Source organism: Thermobia domestica, chromosome 18, assembly GCF_964235325.1.
Source record: "Thermobia domestica chromosome 18, izTheDome1.hap1.1, whole genome shotgun sequence".
Taxonomy (NCBI): domain Eukaryota; kingdom Metazoa; phylum Arthropoda; class Insecta; order Zygentoma; family Lepismatidae; genus Thermobia; species Thermobia domestica.
In genome coordinates, this window is record NC_137471.1 from 28379621 (window position 1) to 28403621 (window position 24001).

The window sequence follows — 24001 nt, forward strand, 5'->3', positions numbered from 1 at the left end:
CGATACGAATATTAGTTGAATACTCTACATAGCACATACAGAGAGAAAATGTAGCAAAGTTTCTGGTTATTTCGACTGATGTTATACGTCCTGCAATAACACAAGAACTTGCCAAGGAGAAACTGTACAGCACAACAAACCCTGACCACGAAGCAGCAGTATTTCATGTTTACATTATCCCTAAGCACTCCTCTCTCTCTCTCTCTCTCTCTCTCTCTCTGAAGCAGCAGAGAAACCGTCAGAATGAACGTGTGTGAACTTGCAAATATTCTCCCATGCATCTTCATGTTCCCCCAGTTAACCAGAGCCGAGTCTCTTTTGCTACTCGTTTTCTACAACACTCGGTAAACTGGGGAAAAAGGAATGCTTTCTAGTTTTGCCTTCTATGCAGGAAAAACAAATCTCTCTCTCTCTCTTTCTCTCTCGTGTGTTCCTGGTCTTATCCGTAGGGTGGTTAGTATCATAAAACCTAAACAACAGTATATAACATACGTTTCATTTACAACCAACTCTAGAAGAAATAACGAACACTTCATAATCGAAAAATAAAATGAAAGATACTCACACCTATTTCTTAAATTCAGTGGCGTGTATAGAATTTCATCAAGGGAGGGTTCAAGTACTCCATTTCAAATTCTCTCAGGACACAGGGGCGTACGCAGTGGGTGGGTCCTGGGGGTCCGGACCCCCCGAAATCCCGACTTTTTTTTGTAAATGTAGTCTAAATTTAGGAGCAATTTTAGAAATTTTCATACAATTTAGCCTCAAATTGTATTTGAACCCCCCGAAACGCTTTAGTCCCCTCCCGAAATAAATTCCTGCGTACGTCCCTGTCAGGACAGGTGTGGTTTTTGTACGAGGGATGATCGAAAAAAGTTACAAAACATAAAACGTTTTATGTCATTCACTGCAACTTAACGAAAATGTGGGGATGTATTGGCTCAGTGGTGGGGTGTTTATCTCTGGTGCGTGGGGTCACTGGTTCGATCCCAGCGCGTGCCAAGTGGGCTTTGTGCTGGACAAACACTGTATTCGTGGGTTTTCCCGGGATTCTATTGTTTTCTTCCACTTTATTCATTCCACATTACATCCATTTCTCATCATCATCGTCTCCTTTAGTGTATTCGGCATAATCGTGGGACGTAAAACTGAAAGGTTATATTTCATTTATAACGAAAATGTATTTGTAGATTAATAACTACAAATTCTTATCATGTATACACTAAAACTGGATCTGTAAAAGTACAGGGACGGTAGGTAGCGGCTAGGGATGGCCAGAACCGGTTTACCGGATATGAATGGATCCAGTGCTAGAACATCCGGTTCCGGAACCAGGTCTGAAACCGGTTCTGAAAACCGGCTCGCCAAGACCGGTTCTGAAAATCGGAACTTTCTAGCCACCCAAGCTGCTGCCAGGCTGTGAACCGTGTGCTAGATGAAGTGGTGAAAGCGACAGGCAGGCGGCGGCCACTTGTCTCATTTGGCTAAACAAACTGGGTAACTTTCAAACTCATTGCCTAAATAGGCAAACTGGCAAACTCATTGGCTAAACACCCACTGGTGAACGAAAATTATTTTCCGGGACACAAGCGGGTTTGGCCGGGGAGAGCACAAGCGCGTGGTCCTCTTTCCATTGTTTTGAAGGTGAACTTTTTGCCTCCTTTACGAGTCTTTGGGGCTTTCGGATCCAGGTCTGAAACCGGTTCCTAAGATCTGGTTCTCGAACCAGGTTTTCGGATCCAGGTCTGCAACCAGTTTTTAAGATCTGCTTCTGGAACCGGGTTTTCAGATCCAGGTCTGGAACCGGTTCCGGAACCGGGTTTTCTGATCCAGGTCTCGATCCGGTTCCGGAACCGGTTCTGAAAACCGGATATCCAGGAATCGGTTCCTCGCGAAACCGAAACTTTGTGGCCATCCCTAGTAGCGACATGACGTCCCGCCGTCCCCCTGCCTATCTTTACCCATTGCAACTTTTTAGGAACTGGAGGGACGCCGTGCTTATACAGTATATTGAAGGTGAGGGAGCGGCATCCCCCCGTTACCCCGCACTTTTACTCCTGGTTTCAACATGAAATCTATCAAGAAACTCGAACGCCTTCTATGGATATGTTAGTTAATTATCTCATCCTTGTCTTTTTCCTTTCTTTCTAGTTCAAACGTCTAATAACACTGAAACACATAAGTGAGTATTTTAAACGAAAAATCTAAAAAGCAAGTTTAATGCCTTTCAGAGATTCCGAGATATGAACTACTACTACTACTACTACTACTACTACTACTACTACTACTACTACTACTACTACTACTACTACTACTTCTACTACTACTACTACTACTACTACTACTACTACTACTACTACTACTACTAATAATAATAATAATAATAATAATAATAAAATATACTGCATTGCTGAACCGATAACACGCTCTGCTGCAGCAGGATAACGCACAACTACACTCAGTTTGAAAAGGTTAAATCTTTCAGTTTAACGTCCCTCGATTACGGTTAAGGGAAACAGATGATTAAGGCAAGTAAACGTTGGTAGAAAAATTGCTGGAATTAGAACATGGGAGGAACATCGTGGAAAAAACCCACGGATACAATTTTGTCTACTACAAGCTTATTTTGCCGCAGATCGAACCCTGGAATCTCAAGCATCAGAGGTACCGTAAGCGCTGTACCACTGAGCCACCGTGTCCCGTCGCACTCGGATCGACAAAAGGCAACAAGAGTTCAGGAACTTCGATGCCATGGAACTGATGCTGCACCCTGCATATAGTCCTGAACTTGCTCCTTCGGAATACTACCTGTTTCTGTCCGTAGTGCACTTTCTGTAATCACGATGCTTCACCAAACAGCATGAGGTAGAAACAGCAGTAACTGACTTCTTGGTCTCAAAGGAAGAGACATAGTTATCGACGTGAAATTGAGAAACTAGCAGAAAAGTAGCTACAGACAGCCTAATACGACAGGCTATTCTTTGAATATTAACTTCCTTTCATTGCACTGTAATAAATTCCTTGCATTGCACTGTAATATTAACTTCCTTTCATTGCACTGTGATAAATATTAACTTCCTTTCATTGCACTGTAATAACTATACTTCCTTTCATTGCACTGTAACATAAATATTAACTTCTTTTCATTGCACTGTAATATAAATATTAACTTCCTTTCATTGCACTGTAATAACTATACTTCCTTTCATTGCACTGTAACATAAATATTAACTTCTTTTCATTGCACTGTAATATAAATATTAACTTCCTTTCATTGCACTGTAATAACTATCCCTTTGGGGATCTTATGGTACAATTTGTACCATACGGGGTGTTTCGTGGTACATTGCGTTATAACTCTCCTATTTGAGCTTTTTCGTCCGGTTTTTTTTTTTTTTTTTGTTGTAGAAGACATTACGTATGGTTTCACACCTTCCTGCGTCGAGACATAGAAGGTGATGACGTCATAAGTCTAAAATTTATATTTTCGTGTAATACTTTTTTTTGGGGGGGGGGGTATGTAAAGTATTTTTGGCGGGCTTATTTTTTCACGTAGAAGAATGAAATTTTGCACAAACATGCAGTCCACCGAGTAGTATTTACCAGATTTTTTTTTTCAGATTTCTGCGTTAAAACAGGGGGGATCCAGAGGGTCAAAAATTTGACAAAAGGGATATTTTTACCCAAAAATCCCGTTTTTCCTCATTTTCCCGCCTTAGATACATGATGGAGACAAGTGAATGGTACCGCCTGAAAGGCAGTTCTATTCTGAAGGGAATGATATGCGACACATGGCCCTAAGGTAATTAGGGAAGTGTCAGGGAATTTTTACCAAAATATACTTCTGTATAGGGGAATTTTGGACATTTTCGGTATTATTTTTTGCGGGCTTATTTTTGCACGTAGAAGATTGAAATTGTGCACAAACATTCAGTCCACCAAGTAGTATCTACCAGATTTTTTTCAGATTTCTGCGTTAAAACAGGAGGTTACAGAGGGGCTAAACCTTGAAAAGGGAAATTTTTACCAAAAAATCCCTTTCACGGGATTTTTCCGCCTTAGATACATGATGGGGACAAGTGAATGGTATTGCCTGAAAGGCAGTTCTATTCTGAAGAGAATGATGGGCGAAACATGACCCTAGGGTAATTAGGGATGTCTCAGGGAATGTTTAAAAATTTCCCTCTGTATACGGGAATATGGGTCATTGTCGGTATATTTTTTTTTTGGCGGGCTTACTTTTGCACCTGTAAAATTGGAATTGTGCATAAACATTCAGCCCACCGAGTAGTATTTACCAGATTTTTTCAGATCTCTGCGTTAAAACAGGGGGTGCAGGGGGGCTAAAATTTGAGAAAAGGATATTTAGACCCAAAAAAATCCCATTTTTCCTCATTTTCCCGCCTTAGATACATGATGGAGACACGTGAGTCATACCGCCTGAAAGGCAGTTCTAAGCCGAAGAGAATGATGGGCGAAACATGACCCTAGGGTAATTAGGGATGTCTCAGGAAATTTTTTACCTGAGATCATGATGTTTTACGGTAATTTGGGGCATTGTGGGGATTCTTGATAAAATTTCTCCCGCCCTTAGTATTCAAGATAGATACTTGAAATTTGGCACACACATTCAGTATACCTAGTACTATTTATCAGATTTTTTTGAAATCTCTACGTTCACACAGGGGCGTTCCAGAGGGGCCCAAAGTGTGAAAAAAATTCCCTCGAAATTTTCCCTTTGACATCACTTTTCCCTCTCCTGGTATATGGTATGAGCATGCAAGTGGTATCATTTGAAAGCCAGCTCCATTCTGAAGAGAATGAGGTGTGAACCATGATCCTAGGATAAATAGTGACGATGCAGTAGTTGCTTGACTGAAAGCCTAAAAAATAGCCCAAAAAACCAGGTGCCGGAAAGGGCTATAGTTCCTTTCATTGCACTGTAATAAATATTAACTTCCTTTCATTGCACTGTAACAAATTCCTTTCATTGCACTAGTATGTTGTGTATTAGAATATTGCAAGACTTACGATTCCTCCTTCGAATAAACTAAAAAATAAACTAAACTTCCATCCTTAAAGAACAGAAGAAGAAAAAATATTTCCAATCCTTTCCTGAAATTTTGGATAACTCTTTGAATTAGGTTAAGTATGGATCTAGTGTTTTTATTAAGATTAATCAACGTGCAGACGGCCGACAATCAGAGTTTGTAGCGGGAAATCAATATTGAGGAGGGAGCGATGATTATTAAAGTTGCTATTAGTTCCATTAGCGGAGTGGGCGGCAGCATTTGCGCTGCAAACTTAAAAGCCTTACTTTCAACGTTCGTTAAAAATTAACGACAAGCTTTCTGGAAAAATCTAACACGTAACAGGTAACGAAATGGTATGCGATGGTCGTTCTTTGATGCCAGTGAAGTAATCTTAAGTAGCCTATAAAGTTATTTATAATTTCACCTGTTTAGAACTAATGTTTCCAAACATTTTGTTTCGCTATATTATTATAAAGTACACAAATATATGTGGCTTAAGACTCGTATTAAAAAATATCTGAACATTATCATTTGTGCTGTTTTTGAGAAAATTATCAAACTCATCTGTAAGATTAAGCTAACCATTCTTGATGTGTTACGAGAAAAAAGTACGCCGGATTGTAGTATTATTAGCGAAACATTTGTTTATAATACAGCTGGAAAGTAGGGATGGCCACATTTTCTGGAAAAACGGAAAACGGAAAATATTTTTTCCGGAAACCGGAAAATTGAAAACGGAAGACGGAAAATTTTCCAAAAAACGGAAACGGAAAATTTTCCAAAAAAGCGGAAGACGGAAAATTTTCTGGAAAAACGGAAGACGGAAAATTTTCTGGAAAAACGGAAACGGAAAATTTTCCGGAAAAGCGAAAGACGGAAAATGTGATTTCCGAAAACCGGAAAACTCTTTTTTCCGGAAATGGCCATCCCTACTGAAAAGCTCGTTGGTCGCACTACGTAGAATAGGTTCATAGAAAGCATGTTAACTCCTTTCCACTTAGGATACATAATGAGGGTGATCTTTGATTTAAACTGCATTCATAGTGTCACTATTCATCCCCAGCGACTCCAAACAGTGGCGTTGAAGACGGGGACGGAAATCTGAAAAGGGGCGCCAAAAAATGGGGTGAAATTTGGAAAGCATGCTGCTCGAAAGCGCGTAAAATTCGTTTGTAAGTGCCTTAAATTCCTTGTTTGTAAGTACAGCGTTAAAGAACTTTGGGGTGCCAAAGAGCAATTGCATAAATGCATTTAATTACATCGATAAACGCACTTTTGCCTTAACTGATAAACGATTTTGCGTAGAACAGGGTTTCTGGAATTGAGGGTCGCGAAGATAAGCGGGAGAGAAAATATACAGTAGAGCGTCGATTATCCGAAGTAATTGGGGGACATGGGTGTTCGGAAAACTGGTTTGTTCGGATAATCGAACTGTACTGTAATGTACTTCTACAGCCAGTGCCAAACCGACAGAAGTGTGCTGATTGTTGAAATACAGCGACTGGCGGCTTGGCCGGTCAGCAGCGCCTTATGAAGGCCCCATTAGAAGCAATGTTGCACCAGCGGTGGCTCAGTGCGGCGACTACTGTGGGAAACTTGGTTTGGGAGTGAGGGGGATGATGGACGGTAGGGTGGGAGAGTAACAGGTGCGAGCGAGTACACAGTTCGGTAAGCGGTCGTTCGGTTGACCGACGTTCGGATAATCGACCCTCTACTGTAATTAAAATCTAAAACCGGAAAGTATTTTTAAAGGTTATTTTCAATTTTGTTCTGATAGGCTTATTTTTATACATACTGTTAAGAACAACAAAGATAAGTCTTACTAAACATTTTCAAAAGATGCAGAGTTGTTTAAAAATCAATTTAAATGTAAGAGGTACGATGTGAAACTAATGAGAACTTCATATTGAAATACCAGAAAAATACAAATGCAACAAAACCTGCATATTGAAATACCGGAACAATTAAAATTGAAAGCTAATAAGATACCAGAGCATGATGTGATTTCACTAGTGTGGCAATGTCCCGTGAGACATCCGGATTGGTATATTAAACCTTTTGTAATAAGTTCCACACAAGCTTATTACAAAACAGAAATTATAAGGGGATCGCTGGTAAAAGGACGTGATAAAATTGGGGTCGTGATAGGAATTAGATTGAGAACCGCTGCCGTAGGATTAAGACAGGGGCGTCATTTCAGACTTCGCTTGGGGGGGGGCAAGAGCACCACCGACATAAGACTTGCACGTTTTGTACTAGTATATTAGTAGGCAATCTATTAAAGTATATGTATTCCTCAAACTCTTGGGGGGGGAATTGCCCCCTCCTGCCCCCCCTAAATGACGCCCCTGGATTAAGATCGTGAGCGGAGAGGGGTGGAGGTAGCTCATGAATTTTGCAGGCGGCAAAATTGCAGTCCACCTTGAGCGCCATTAAGCCAGACTCATCCACTGACCTCGAAACTATGGATTATAGACACTACACTGCAATTGATACTACTTGTCCCTTGTGACAGCTCGCTGCGCGCACGTGGTGCTCAATGCTGCGTTGCCAGCTTTTGCGTCGGGTATTGAAACTACACGAAACACGAAATTATTCACTTCAAATAAATCACAGTTTTATAAAATTAAATGACATAAAAGAGAACTAAAAAGAATGCTCTCAATAACCAGCAGGTCCACTACTCAAGTTAACATTCGACTAAAACAATGTGTATTTGATTATATTCAAACTGGCAACGTGCGGAGAGGGTGGAATGTTTACCCCGTGCACGAAGGAAAAAACAGAAGAAAGTAGCTGTCACAAGGGACAAGTTGTATCAATTGAATTATAATATTGGTCGCATTCGATTATTTTTACACTTTCCCTCTTCTCACATCCATCTCTCACCTCTTATGCCGTTAGGTCAAGAGTATCACTATTCATCTCAGCGACCAACGAAAAGCATGGATTGAGCACTAATAACGATTTACTTAGATTAATTCTACATATCACCTTCTCACCCATTCTCCTTTCTTCTTGCCGAAAATGTGGTAAAAAAAAGTTAGGCCAAGATCTATATATTTACCAAAAATAAACAAAATTGGTGCAGCAGTCTAAGAGGATTTAGCCTTCAAACATGCTTTTACATGTCACCTTCTCACTCCTCCACTGTCACTGAAAATTCAGTAGAATCCTGAGGTAGAACATGGTCCACTCATGTAGTAAAAATCATCAAAATCACTGGAGCTGTCAAGAAGTTAAATGCTATATCTGTCATATTAGTCATTTCTGTTTGCATCAGGGTTGCCAACCGTCCCGATTCTGTCGGGACTGTACCGATTTCTGACTTATTTGTCCCGCGTCCCAACTGGACGCTCATCGGGACACATATTGTCCCGATTTATCGATTTTCAAAGTTAATTAATATTTTACTGGGCCATTTTTACAAAGGGATAACTTATTCTTTTTCACAGTTTTATGCATAGAATCAAGTACACAAATTCTATATAGTTTTCTCTCTAAACCTGCTTTATATTAAATAAATTGCAGTTGTTTTGGTTTGAATTTGTTGCATATATTGCTTATACCTAGTAATGAGCACTGAGTAGGATTTTTTTTAAAAAATAAAATAAGGTGCCGCATTCATTCAGGTTCGTGTTATTCAACTGATTATTTACATTGTTTTCAACGACTCACCGTACTTGTAGTCGTCTCCGGGGGAAGGGGGGGATCTAACGCTGATTGTCCCGTCCCGGTTTTTTCTTAAGAAAAGTTGGCAACTCTGGTTTGAATAGGTTGGTTCCCAACTCATTGGTTCCCAACCTTACTTACCTTTCGCTCCCCTTTCTAAACACTGCATACTTTACACCCCTCTTCTATCCATAACAAAGAGAAACGCAAATACAATATGCCACACATGCAGCGTGAAATGTGTTAAAATATTCATTACAAGTGGTGCTTTTTTAATTAATAATTTCATAGTTTATTTTTGTGATTAGTTTTGCGCGTCCCTTGCTCTTTCTTTATGCTCGGCTTCCAGGTTGGGAACCATTGTATAGATCAGCGTTTCCCAATCGGTGTGCCGTGAATGGGCCGATGGTGTGCCGCAAGGACTCGAAACAAAATTATTAATTTTATAGCAATCAAATTGCAAAACGCAGGGAAAAATGGATATTTGTATTTCACGTTACTATGAACCTCTACTATGAATCTACAATTTTAAGTTTCATACGGGGTTACTGTTCTGTACATTTCTAATGTTGAAAAAAAGTATTTGTTATCATTGTTATGAGCATTATTGCTTCTTTATTGTTGCAGACTATTTCGTAATTTGAAAATTTAAAATATCATTCAATCCTTTCGACAAATTACCTACATTTGTGTTTCAAAACTAAAAGAGATTTGTTTGTTCGTTCGTTATTTAGTGATCTTCCTTCTTAGTAAAAGGTTGGATACAGTTTTTAAAAAAGAAAGCGTATTTTTAAAAACCTGAGTCCAATATTACATTGCAATTGTTTTCTATTTTTAAATTAGCAGAAAAAATAAGCATAATAAATTACGACGAGGAAAACCCAATGATTGAACTTTCTTCTTTGTGAGAAGTAGATCGATAATCACAGAAGAAATACCACTGTGTTTTATATTTACAAATATTAATATCTATAAGTGTGCCGCGAGAATCCAAGTAACACCCATAGAGTGCCGCAAGTTGAAAACGGTTGGGAAACGCTGGTATAGATGATGAAAACTCTCTCATTTTTAGAGACACCATTAGTATCTTCTCTCATGCACGATTGCTCAGTGGTACATCGCTTACCTCTTGTGCGCGGGAGTCCTTGGTTCGATCCCCTTCTATGTAAGTTTGTGGTGGACAACAGCGTGTCTGTGAGTTTTCTCAGGATACAGCCCCATTTCCTTACACCTTCTCATTCCACCAATTATTCTGTCATTTATTCACTTGCCTTAATCATTCCTCCCCTTAATCTAACGGACATAATCATCGGACATAAAACTAAAAGATTTAATAATTTTTTTAAAAAAAAATTTTGTTCTCTCATACTGCCGTTCGATAATAAAAATATTAGAATACAGTAAAATATGTTAATATCATTATAACAGTTTGAGCCGAACATAATAGAAATGCCGTAAAATCTCCTCTGAGGAAACGTGGTTTCTGCTTGTTAATTATCTTTTAATACTAAGAACGGTCCAATATCCTTATGACTACCGAATAATAGAATACTGTCTTTATAAGTCGTTAGGCATTTAAATTGCCCCGCGGCTCAGAGAGAACGTTCTTTCTTAAATACGTAACTTGGGAGAGCTAAGCTGAAGGGGAAAAAGAAAAAAAAGGGACCTGTACAGACAAGGCACTAATATAGTTTCGGTTTTAATAGCACACTAACACACATTTCACAAACGTTACGTAATGAAAATTCCAACACCGTCACATTCATTTCGCGTCGGTGTGTCTACTAGAAGTGCTTCGAGAGGTGCAGTTGAATGTTGGAAAGTGCCAACTTGGAAATTAGCGACCATTCGCTTATTAGATTAACAATAGCTGGGAGGGAAAAGTGGGAAAATCATGAATTCTCGGTCGATATAGAAAAGGGAAGGTGCCACGTGAAATTAGGGTATTCTCAGCGGAGAGAAAATGGAGGAGGAGGAGGAGATAAAAGTGAAATATCCTGAAAATTGTTTTCCGCAAGGTACTCAAGTTTGTTGCCAGAAAGTCTACCGACAAGCGATTTGTCTGTTTTGTTTACCCTCTCTTAAGTTCACTTAAGTGCCAAAATATCCCCGTTTTCCCTTTCTACCGTGTATAACCCACAACGACACTTTTTTTTTTTTTTACTTAAGATAATATTTTGTTAGCTGAAATTTCCCTTTTAAACACCCTAATGGGAAGGAGAGGGAGTTGGAAGATCATTTAGGAACATTGAGCTTTCTTTACCTTACATTACACGTTAATGTGGTTAGTAAAAAGAGGGATAATAGTCCCTGAGGTAAAAGGGAAATTGTTATAATTTATACATTTTTTCGTCACAATTTCTTAGTTGTGGCGAGAAGGTAAAAACAGTAATGTTCCGTTTATTTACCTCTTGAGTTGACCTACTAATTTGGTGTTTTAGTAATGGGATCGTTTCCTGTTTATGCTTATATATATATATATATATATATATATATATATATATATATATATATATATATATATATATATATATATATACCACGTATGCATGCAAGAATCGATAACTTAACCGCTAATAACGCTGTTATGTTCTTTTTGTTATTTCATTCCTTTGGCAAGGAAACGAGTTTGATCTTAGTTGGTCGAGGGACAGAATCTGAATCAACTCGAGTTTCTAATTATACGAGACAAAAGGTAGATTTTCAAATTCGAGCCGAAACAAGAAATATGTCGAGTCCCGTGGGTAACACTAGTTTACCCAAGTCATAGATCTCAAACACTATTTTAGTGTTACATAATTCATATAGTACGAGGGTGATTCTTAAAGTAATGCCTCCAAGGTGATACATTTATTTGTGTTTGACAGATACAGTGTTACATGATTCATAGTACGAGGGGGATTCAGAAAGTAATGCCTCCAAGGTGATACATTTATTTGTGTTTGACAGATACAGTGTTACATGATTCATAGTACGAGGGGGATTCAGAAAGTAATGCCTCCAAGGTGATACATTTATTTGTGTTTGACAGATACAGTGTTACATGATTCATAGTACGAGGGGGATTCAGAAAGTAATGCCTCCAAGGTGATACATTATTTATTTGTGTTTGACAGATACAGTGTTACATGATTCATAGTACGAGGGGGATTCAGAAAGCAATGCCTCCAAGGTGATACATTTATTTGTGTTTGACAGATACAGTGTTACATGATTCATAGTACGTGGGTGATTCAGAAAGTAATGCCTCCAAGGTGATACATTTATTTGTGTTTGACAGATACAGTATTACATGATTCATAGTACGAGGGTGATTCAGAAAGTAATGCCTCCAAGGTGATACATTTATTTGTGTTTGACAGATACAGTATTACATGATTCATAGTACGAGGGTGATTCAGAAGGTAATGCCTCCAAGGTGATACATTTATTTGTGTTTGACAGATACAGTATTACATGATTCATAGTACGAGGGTGATTCAGAAAATAATGCCTCCAAGGTGATACATTTATTTGTGTTTGACAGATACAGTATTACATGATTCATAGTACGAGGGTGATTCAGAAAGTAATGCCTCCAAGGTGATACATTTATTTGTGTTTGACAGATACAGTGTTACATGATTCATAGTACGAGGGTGATTCAGAAAGTAATGCCTCCAAGGTGATACATTTATTTGTGTTTGACAGATACAGTATTACATGATTCATAGTACGAGGGTGATTCAGAAGGTAATGCCTCCAAGGTGATACATTTATTTGTGTTTGACAGATACAGTATTACATGATTCATAGTACGAGGGTGATTCAGAAAGTAATGCCTCCAAGGTGATACATTTATTTGTGTTTGACAGATACAGTATTACATGATTCATAGTACGAGGGTGATTCAGAAAGTAATGCCTCCAAGGTGATACATTTATTTGTGTTTGACAGATACAGTATTACATGATTCATAGTACGAGGGTGATTCAGAAAGTAATGCCTCCAAGGTGATACATTTATTTGTGTTTGACAGATACAGTATTACATGATTCATAGTACGAGGGTGATTCAGAAAGTAATGCCTCCAAGGTGATACATTATTTATTTGTGTTTGACAGATACAGTATTACATGATTCATAGTACGAGGGTGATTCAGAAAGTAATGCCTCCAAGGTGATACATTATTTATTTGTGTTTGACAGATACAGTATTACATGATTCATAGTACGAGGGTGATTCAGAAAGTAATGCCTCCAAGGTGATACATTATTTATTTGTGTTTGACAGATACAGTATTACATGATTCATAGTACGAGGGTGATTCAGAAAGTAATGCCTCCAAGGTGATACATTATTTATTTGTGTTTGACAGATACAGTATTACATGATTCATAGTACGAGGGTGATTCAGAAAGTAATGCCTCCAAGGTGATACATTATTTATTTGTGTTTGACAGATACAGTATTACATGATTCATAGTACGAGGGTGATTCAGAAAGTAATGCCTCCAAGGTGATACATTATTTATTTGTGTTTGACAGATACAGTATTACATGATTCATAGTACGAGGGTGATTCAGAAAGTAATGCCTCCAAGGTGATACATTATTTATTTGTGTTTGACAGATACAGTATTACATGATTCATAGTACGAGGGTGATTCAGAAAGTAATGCCTCGAATGTGATACATTATTTATTTGTGTTTGACAGATACAGTATTACATGATTCATAGTACGAGGGTGATTCAGAAAGTAATGCCTCCAAGGTGATACATTATTTATTTGTGTTTGACAGATACAGTGTTACATGATTCATAGTACGAGGGTGATTCAGAAAGTAATGCCTCCAAGGTGATACATTATTTATTTGTGTTTGACAGATACAGTATTACATGATTCATAGTACGAGGGTGATTCAGAAAGTAATGCCTCCAAGGTGATACATTATTTATTTGTGTTTGACAGATACAGTATTACATGATTCATAGTACGAGGGTGATTCAGAAAGTAATGCCTCCAAGGTGATACATTATTTATTTGTGTTTGACAGATACAGTATTACATGATTCATAGTACGAGGGTGATTCAGAAAGTAATGCCTCCAAGGTGATACATTATTTATTTGTGTTTGACAGATACAGTATTACATGATTCATAGTACGAGGGTGATTCAGAAAGTAATGCCTCCAAGGTGATACATTATTTATTTGTGTTTGACAGATACAGTATTACATGATTCATAGTACGAGGGTGATTCAGAAAGTAATGCTTCGAATGTGATACATTATTTATTTGTGTTTGACAGATACAGTATTACATGATTCATAGTACGAGGTTGATTCAGAAAGTAATGCCTCCAAGGTGATACATTATTTATTTGTGTTTGACAGATACAGTGTTACATGATTCATAGTACGAGGGTGATTCAGAAAGTAATGCCTCCAAGGTGATACATTATTTATTTGTGTTTGACAGATACAGTATTACATGATTCATAGTACGAGGGTGATTCAGAAAGTAATGCCTCCAAGGTGATACATTTATTTGTGTTTGACAGATACAGTATTACATGATTCATAGTACGAGGGTGATTCAGAAAGTAATGCCTCCAAGGTGATACATTTATTTGTGTTTGACAGATACAGTATTACATGATTCATAGTACGAGGGTGATTCAGAAAGTAATGCCTCGAATGTGATACATTATTTATTTGTGTTTGACAGATACAGTATTACATAATTCATAGTACGAGGGTGATTCAGAAAGTAATGCCTCCAAGGTGATACATTATTTATTTGTGTTTGACAGATACAGTATTACATGATTCATAGTACGAGGGTGATTCTGAAAGTAATGCCTTCAAGGTGATACATTTATTTGTGTTTGATAGATACAATGTTACATGATTCATAGTACGAGGGTGATTCAGAAAGTAATGCCTCGAAGGTGATTCATTATTTATTTGTGTTTGATAGATACAGTGTTACATGATTCATAGTACGAGGGTGATTCAGAAAGTAATGCCTCCAAGGTGATACATTTATTTGTGTTTGACAGATACAGTATTACATGATTCATAGTACGAGGGTGATTCAGAAAGTAATGCCTCGAAGGTGATACATTATTTATTTGTGTTTGACAGATACAGTATTACATGATTCATAGTACGAGGGTGATTCAGAAAGTAATGCCTCCAAGGTGATACATTTATTTGTGTTTGACAGATACAGTATTACATGATTCATAGTACGAGGGTGATTCAGAAAGTAATGCCTCGAATGTGATACATTATTTATTTGTGTTTGACAGATACAGTATTACATGATTCATAGTACGAGGGTGATTCAGAAAGTAATGCCTCCAAGGTGATACATTTATTTGTGTTTGACAGATACAGTATTACATGATTCATAGTACGAGGGTGATTCAGAAAGTAATGCCTCCAAGGTGATACATTATTTATTTGTGTTTGACAGATACAGTATTACAAGATTCATAGTACGAGGGTGATTCAGAAAGTATTGCCTCCAAGGTGATACATTTATTTGTGTTTGACAGATACAGTGTTACATGATTCATAATACGAGGGTGATTCAGAAAGTAATGCCTCCAAGGTGATACATTTATTTGTGTTTGACAGATACAGTATTACATGATTCATAGTACGAGGGTGATTCAGAAAGTAATGCCTCCAAGGTGATACATTATTCATTTGTGTTTGATAGATACAGTATTACATGATTCATAGTACGAGGGGGATTCAGAAAGTAATGCCTCCAAGGTGATACATTTATTTGTGTTTGACAGACACAGTGTTACATGATTCATAGTACGAGGGGGATTCAGAAAGTAATGCCTCAAAGGTGATACATTTATTTGTGTTTGACAGACACAGTGTTACATGATTCATAGTACGAGGGTGATTCAGAAAGTAATGCCTCCAAGCTGATACATTTATTTGTGTTTGACAAATACAGTGTTATATGATTCATAGTACGAGGGTGATTCAGAAAGTAATGCTTCCAAGGTGATACACTTATTTGTGTTTGACAGATAGCACTGAAATGGGTATCAGTAGGAAGCTTTCAATGTCAGCTACAAATGGTGGCATCAGTTTCCAACATGGCCCCGTTACGGACAACACACTTGCGCCAACGTGAAACAATGTTTTTCATGCCGTTGGCGAAGAATTGTGGTGGGTGCTGGCGATACCATTGCTGCTTCCACCTCTGCGCCACAAGTGCAGCATTGGCCCGTATGGTGATCCTTATGTTTGGGGAAGAGCCAAAAGTCGCAAGGCGCAAGATCCGGACTATAGGCAGGATGAGGCTTCTGGATGAGGCTTCTGGAGAGGATGAGCAACACTTTTGGCAGAGGAGAGGACTTGGGGCGGTACCCCATCTATTGACGCTTCGTTTACAGGTCGTAATGATGTATCCACGACTTGTCGCCGGCGATGAATGTTTTTGGGCGCATAACATTCCGCAGTCAGAAATTCAATGACAGCCCGCTGTTTCAACCAGACTTCACCACTGGATGTCATGAATTACTCCATTACTCTGGAACGAGAAGAGATAGGAAGGTGAAACAAGTGACATTCTATAGCTTAAACATCAGTGCATTATTGATAAACAGTTCAATGTCTGTAGTTCTCTATGCATTACTTTCTGAATCATCCACGTATACAAACAATTATAAATTGATAAAATGATTTGCGAACATTGAGGAACATTCAAAAGATACATGAGGGAAGATCAATGTTTAAAGATATACAAGTCATTACACAAAAGTACTCTAATAATATAAACGGTTTAAATGTTGTTATATCCCTAGTAGCAAGAAAGCTTTCGGCAAGTTGGCGCATGCTTGGATTTTGGCTTTCTACGCTTGCACTTAAAACGCATGTTTTCATACAATCTATCTTTTATTATACTTGCAAGCGATACTTTAGATCCTTCGCAAAGTGTCATAGCATCACTGGCCGTTCATTGGCCATTGACTTGACTTAACTTGTAAAATGCTTGCGACAAGCTTGAATGAAACACTGAATGCAAGGTTGCCCCCATGTAACTTCGTTACTGGGATCCAGCTTGCGGCATGCTTGCACGTTTTTCAATCAAGCTAGATGCAAGCTTGGCCGACTTTCAATTCAAGCTTACAGCAAGCGTTTTGCAAGTTGTTTCTGCTACTAGGGATCACACTTTTGTGAACCTCTCATAACGTGGAAAGATTCCGATAACTTCTAGATAAAATTGAGAGAAAAATCGGAGCATATATTTTGACATAAGTTTACAAAGCTAGACAAGATGAGAAACAATTCATCGGAAATTGAGACGAGACAAAATACAAAAGGAGACGTCCTTATTTCTTATCTAATCTCGTCTCATGAGCGATACTATCATAGTTGTAATTTCGTGGTATATATGCAGTAAATTATACTTGTAGAATGAGAAAAACAAGACCATGACGTCATTGTGGCTTATTGGTAAAGCGCTCATCTTTAATGTGTGGGGTCCCTGGTTCTTTCCTAGCTCTCACTAAGTGAGCTTTGTAGTGGACAAGAACCGTATGAGAGAGTTATCTTGAAATCTTTCAGTTTCCTCACAGTTCCTTCCTTCTAACATTTTGTAATGCTTATCATCGCCGTCTCCGTCGCCCCGGAACATAATTGTAGGACATCAACTCAATGCTGCGGACTCCAGGACGGACTTCTGGGGGGGGGGGGAGTGGGTTGTAATACTGCTACTTAGAGCTATTTTTAAGAGCTCCAAACTCTGGGATGGGTTTTATTTATATATAAAATAAAAAAAGTTTCCTCTTTTGGGAGGACAATTGCCCCGGTCGCTCCCCCTGGATCCGCCACTATGCGGACTAAAATTTTAGGTTGGTATACGCTCGACCGTTTTCGGAAATATATCGTATATCGTGTACCCAATGGCATATAAGCTTGCAATTTCTTAAATTTAAGGTAAGTACACAATGGACAATTAAAGTATTAGGTGTTATAGACCGCATTATATCCCTGGTTACAGGTCCGTATCCATGGAAGGCTAAAGTGGGCTGTGTCCTCTAAGTTTGTACTGGTCACCCTAAAATTTTCACAGTAGGCTTGGAAATGAACTATAATAAGGTTGGATCGAGCCCCTTCTAACTTCTACCAGGCCCCCTACATTTTTAGGTGGCTACGAGCCTGCCTAGTTACACTAAAAAAAAAAAGAAAAAAAGAAAAGAAAACGTAAATAAATAGTGAAAAGGAGGCTCTAACACACGTGTGAAAATTTCCCCTCCCCCTATCAAATTTCGATTTAAAAACTAAGCCAGCCAACAATTTCTTATTGATTGTGTTGAAGAAAAAAAATTAGTTTGTTCCGAAAAAACAATGAGATATTTACAAAATAAAGTTGGATGATGGTGCGTTTCATACTTCTTTCCCACTAACTTCCAAATTTCTGTACCAAAACCAATCCACAGCTTGCAAGTATTACTCGTTGCCAGCGCGGACAGAATAAAAGCAGGACTATATGCGTTGTAAAATAACCGACAACCTGTAAAATGTGTTTTAATCGTTAATAATAATAAAATCTCTCTGTCTCTGTTTGTGTGTGTGTGTCTGTGTTTCTATCATAAGATTTTTTTCAAAGTAACGAGTCACCTACGGTAAACAAAAAGTGTACACATACAAGTATTTAACATTGAAACTGAAACACCTGCGCAAATATCACAGGATGATCGCAAGGCTCACCAGAACATTGAAACTGAAACACCTGTGCAAATATCACAGGGTGATCGCAGGGCTCACCAGAGCCACCTGGTAATTTATATCGTACTTTTGGGTAATGAGTCACATGGGCTGGTCCTTGATAGTCAGTCACTCCGGTAGAAGAGATTCGTCTGTGAACGTCAAATCGTGTGTGTAGTGTGGTATAATGGGGGACATAACCGAATTCAAAAGAGGGGCACGTCTAGCAAATGCATCTGTGTCCAAAACTTCAACACTTTGTGACGTTACACTAGCTACAGTATTCAGGGTAATGTGCGACGTATGAACAGGAAGAACGAATCACATCCAGAATGAGCAACTGCAGGGAAAACGGAAGTTGTCTGCTAGGGGACGTCAGGACATTGACTAGGATTGTTGCACGGAAACGGAAAACCACCGCATACAAATAATTTTCCGTTTTTCGGTACTTGAAGGATTGACAGTAATGTAAAAATTATGTACGTTTCTGATGGTTTTTTCTAAGAACGTCTTGTGGGATAGAGGTCAATGTAAAAAGTTACACACGTTTCTACTATGGCTGTTTCTGAGAACGATTTGGAGGATCGCTGGCAGTGTAGAAAAACAGTTATGGGTGTTTCTGTTTCGTGGATGTTCCTACTATGGCTGTTCCTAAGAACGTCTTGGAGGATCGGCATAGTGTAAAAAGTTACTCATATTCCAGTATGGTTGTTTCTAAGGACGTCTTTGGGAATCGAGGGTAGTGTAAAAAAGTTACGGACGTTTCTGTTATGGTTGTTTCTGAGAACATCTTGGGGGGGGGGGTCGAAGGCAGTGTAAAAAAATTAAGGCATGTTTCTGTTATGGTTGTTTCTAAGAACGTCTTGAGGGCAATGTAAAAAGTTACCACGTTTCTGTTATGTTTTTTTTTCTAAAAACGTCTTAGAGGACTCAGAGCTGTGTAAAAAGTTCGGACTTTTCTGTTATGGTTGTTTCTAAGAATGTTTTGTGGGATCGAGGGTAGTGTAAAACAATTAAGGCACGTTTCTGGGGAATAGTGTAAAAAGTTACTCATATTCCAGTATGGTTGTTTTTAAGGTCGTCTTTGGAATCGAGGATAGTGTAAAAAAGTTACGGACGTTTCTGTTATGGTTGTTTCTGAGAACATCTTGGGGGGATCGAAGGCAGTGTAAAAAGTTAAGACATGTTTCTGTTATGGTTGTTCCTAAGAACGTCTTGAGGGCTCGAGGGCAGTGTAGAAAGTTAAGGCACGTTTCTGCTATGATTGTTTCTAAGAGCGTAGGAGCGTCATTTCAGATTTTCCTTGGGGGGGGGCAAAACCCCTTGATATAAGTAGAATTTCGCGTTTCTCACTCATTTACTAGTACTCTATTGATAAAATCTATATAAATCTCAAACTCAGGGGGGAAATGCCCCTCCCTGCCTCCCCTAAATGACGCCCCTGGTCTAACCAACATTACTTCTTGCTGTGCGGGATTACATAACAGCAGAAGATAAATATATATAGGGGATGGAATCATAGTGGGGAAATTCTTCAAGAACATCCCTCTTTCTCTGCTTTAATCCAGTTTTGAAATAAGACCGAGAACGACGAGTACAGGTAGTGCAAAATGCAGTAAATTATCATCCTAAAAGTAGAAATTGTAAAATGATTGTAGTGAAAAGGCAAGAGACATCGTAAAATAAACTGTAATTACATTTATTTAATTATTTGAAAATATCACATAGTTCTATTAATCCTTTACTTCTTTATATCCATTCCAATGAGCTAATAGTATATTGTGCTATCTTTCATTATTATAATGAAATATTTTAGTCGAGAACAGTTAATACCCTAAATTGACACTAGAAGATACCATCAATAAAATAATTTGATTTCTGTTATTTACATCCCTATTAACTCTCTGAAATGTCGAAATATTTCTTAACGATTAAAATAAATCTGGAATGAAAGGTTTAAAAGCAGAATAATAATAATGATATAAAAAAAAACAATGCAGCAACTAACTGCTAATACCCCTTTAATCAAATCACCACATTCACTTTAAAACAATTCAGAAATATCAAGCTTCTAAATCGGTACAATTGTTGGTTAAGATTATAGTAAGCATATTGTTGATTATAGTCCACATACCACTGTTCTTGATTACATTGAAGAAGACGTTGCTACACATGAAAGTTTGCATAGAGCAATTACAAAAGAAACATTGCTTGCAATGCTTCAAGTGCCAAAGATTTGCGAATTCGCAAGCAACTTGCCAAGCTCTGCCTCGGTGTGTTAAATGGGCCGGCTCTCATTGGACGTACCACTGCGAAAAGAAGACCAGAGACACACTACCGAAATGTGTCAACTGAAGTGGAGCTAATCATGTTAATTATTCCGGATATCCGCGAATACAACAAATTCTACAAAAAAGAAGAAAAAAATATCAGCAAGCACAATCTCACTTTCAGAACATCCTCAAGATACCATTGCAACATCCGCTTCAAGACCTGAGCCTACAATATCACGCACTATCCCAGCTTCAACACAAAAGATGTCCCCTAATGATAATTCATCCTTTGAAGACATCATCCAAACTATTACAGAACTTCTTCAACTTCTGAAGGATTTAAACTCGACCAGTATAGTACACACGCCACGCACCTACATGGCAACGCTGAAAGCTGCTCCAGATCTGCTCAGCAAATTCACCAGCCTCACAGATTTCTTTTCTGAACTATTACCATAAAGTCACGAAACCTTTTCAGCACTTCATTACTTGTTGTAAGATGCATTTTTCTGTATTTTTGTATTTTGTAATTTTATATTGTACCCAGCCAAACACATCAATAAAATAAATAAATCCTGTTACCCATCTTCAAATGAAACTACAAATAAATGAATACTCATGGCCCAACAGAAGGCGTTACCTTCTGCTGGCCCGCCCATCTTCAGGTGGAAATGAAATTGTACTTTAAACAACTGGCGCAATTGTAATGTAATCGAAATTTAGATAACATAGAGAATCACAAAAAAGTAAATAAAACACGCATCAGTATTCGAACGCAGGACTATCGAAGACGAAAAATAGCTTAGTCAGAAACACGAATGTACCGCAATAATAATATTTATATTTTTATTGTATTTTGACACCAAGGTTAGAAAAGACACCATAGTTAATCGCCATGTAATTTGATATTTTTAATCAAAAGAACCAGTAACATTATATTAAACAATAAATTCATAACTATAATTATCTAATACATTTTTTTTTACCCATGTGACTACTACTTGATTGTCTAAAACAGGGTTTTTCAATCTGGGCTCGCGAGAGAGTCGAGAGTCGAGAGAGGGTTTCATAGGGGCTACGAAGATAAGTGGAAAAGATTTCTTGTGTGTGTGTTTTTTCAATGCTTACCATGGAAGAAAAACAAGCTGCTTTTAGCAGATTTTGGTAATAGACCCTACTGAACATATACACAACAATGTACCAAGTTCACAAAGATATGAGGTAACCGAAAAGTGGCGCCCTGTCGAAAATTAAAATACTCAAAAAGTTTTAAAACAACTGTCCAAGTTTTTTTTTTTTTTAAAATTAGAAATCACTTTATTTGTTATCGTATGACCCAAAATTAACCCCTTTCTGCATGATTTGTTTTTTTCAGCGAAAAAAAAATCAGTATTGGAAATCCTCATATGGGAACTTGAAAAATGAATTAAAACTTGAAATTTAGATTTTTCACTTAATTCCGACGAGAAATAAGTAAGTGCCATATATGACACACTTACAACTCACAAAGAACATGCCAGATGACACCAAAATCTCTTATTCATACACGTCAATATCTCACACAGCAGACAAAGTAATTTGATGCCTTTGATAAATCACAAAAAAAGCTAAAGTGAGAAAAGGGTATGTGCCAAATATGGCACGGCATACGGTAAGGGGTTAATATGAAAATATAGGTGGAAGTATTTTACAATTACTTATTATTGACTAGGCTCAGTGGTAGAGCGCTTACCTCCGGTGCTCGAGGTTTCTGGTTCGATCCTAGCCCAAGGAAGCTTGTGGTGGACAACATCGTGTCCGTGGGTTTTCTCGGAGTATTCCCGTTTCCTCCCACATTCTCATTCCACCAATCTTTCCACCATCATTCACTTGTCTTAATCATCCGTCTCCCTTAGTCTAAAGGGCATAATGGTGGAACGTTAAACTCAAAGATTTCCTTTATTCATCTTCAGTTTTTTCATCTTTGAAAGAGGCACATGTCAGTAGAATATTTCACTTGGTTTAGTTATTAGCTTGAAAATAATATTAGTTGCCAATGAAAGGAAATAGTTGTATTAGTTATTTTCGATTACTACCACTAAATCAAATTTACATAAATATTGTCATTTATACGTAATTAGTACTTAAAAGTGAGCCTAATTTGCTTTATCGTAGTGGTAGGTAGTGCTATTATGAGTAGCCTGGAAAGTGGCTGTTTCACGACGTAGTGGAGGAAGTTGTTTTGGAGGACTTCCGAATGAGTGTGGAACACATCGCTTCTTAACTTGGCATTTTCGTGGAATCTGTGCGCACTGTCGTCAGATCGGCTTGTGCGAGGCCCAAATTGTCTTACTAGGGAAGGTTGCGGGGTGTTACTCTGACTTCATATCGATACTACTCTCTGTCAACTCCTTTTTACATATGAAACAATTAGGCAACCGGAGAAACCCTCGATCGCAAGCGTGTTCGAATTCTAAACGTTGAAAGTTCAAAACTGAACATATTTTGCAAAAAGTTTGAAGTAACCATTTCTTGAGACAGACGTTTCATTTTTGGTATTTGGATGTTTTCTTGAATGATCAATACAATAATGAGATCAAAAAGTACGTATTTTGAAAGATAAGGGAACTTATAGGGGAGAGAGTGAAGAGTAATGGCTTCTTACAACTTGCAATATTGCCTTCTGTTTGGCACACCAGGTCAATAGGCTAATAAAATGTATTTGCCACCCTATTCAACTGTGATGTCATCTTCTTGTGTGGTCATCTTCAAATTGAACAATGACATTTGTCTCCGAAACGCTTTGCCTCGAGACTAACGTGAAATAACTCTCAACCCAGCCAGCCTCTGTTTATGCATTATGGAAAAAAAAATCGGTTTAACGTCCCATGCTTAAGCTCTTTAAGCTAAGGGAGAAAAGTATTAAGGCAAGTGAATGATGATGGAAGAATTGGTGGAAAGAGAAAAGGGGGGTACCCTCAGAAAACTCATGCACTTTGGTATGATTTTTGGAAGAGAGTGTTTCAATACCTCATCTCTATCCATTTGTTTTAATCCACAATTCCCCAGCGTATCACACGTGTCACATTGATTTTCTGTTCACCTTATATGGTTAGTTCAAACTTTTTACACAAATACCCATTGTACTTTACAAGTCACACATAATGCTTTATAGCAAGCTTTGTTTCCATTTGTTTTCCATTCCAAGCTCTATCCATTTGTTTTAATCCACAATTCCCCAGCGTATCACACGTGTCACATTGATTTTCTGTTCACCTTATATGGTTAATTCAAACTTTTTACACAAATACCCATT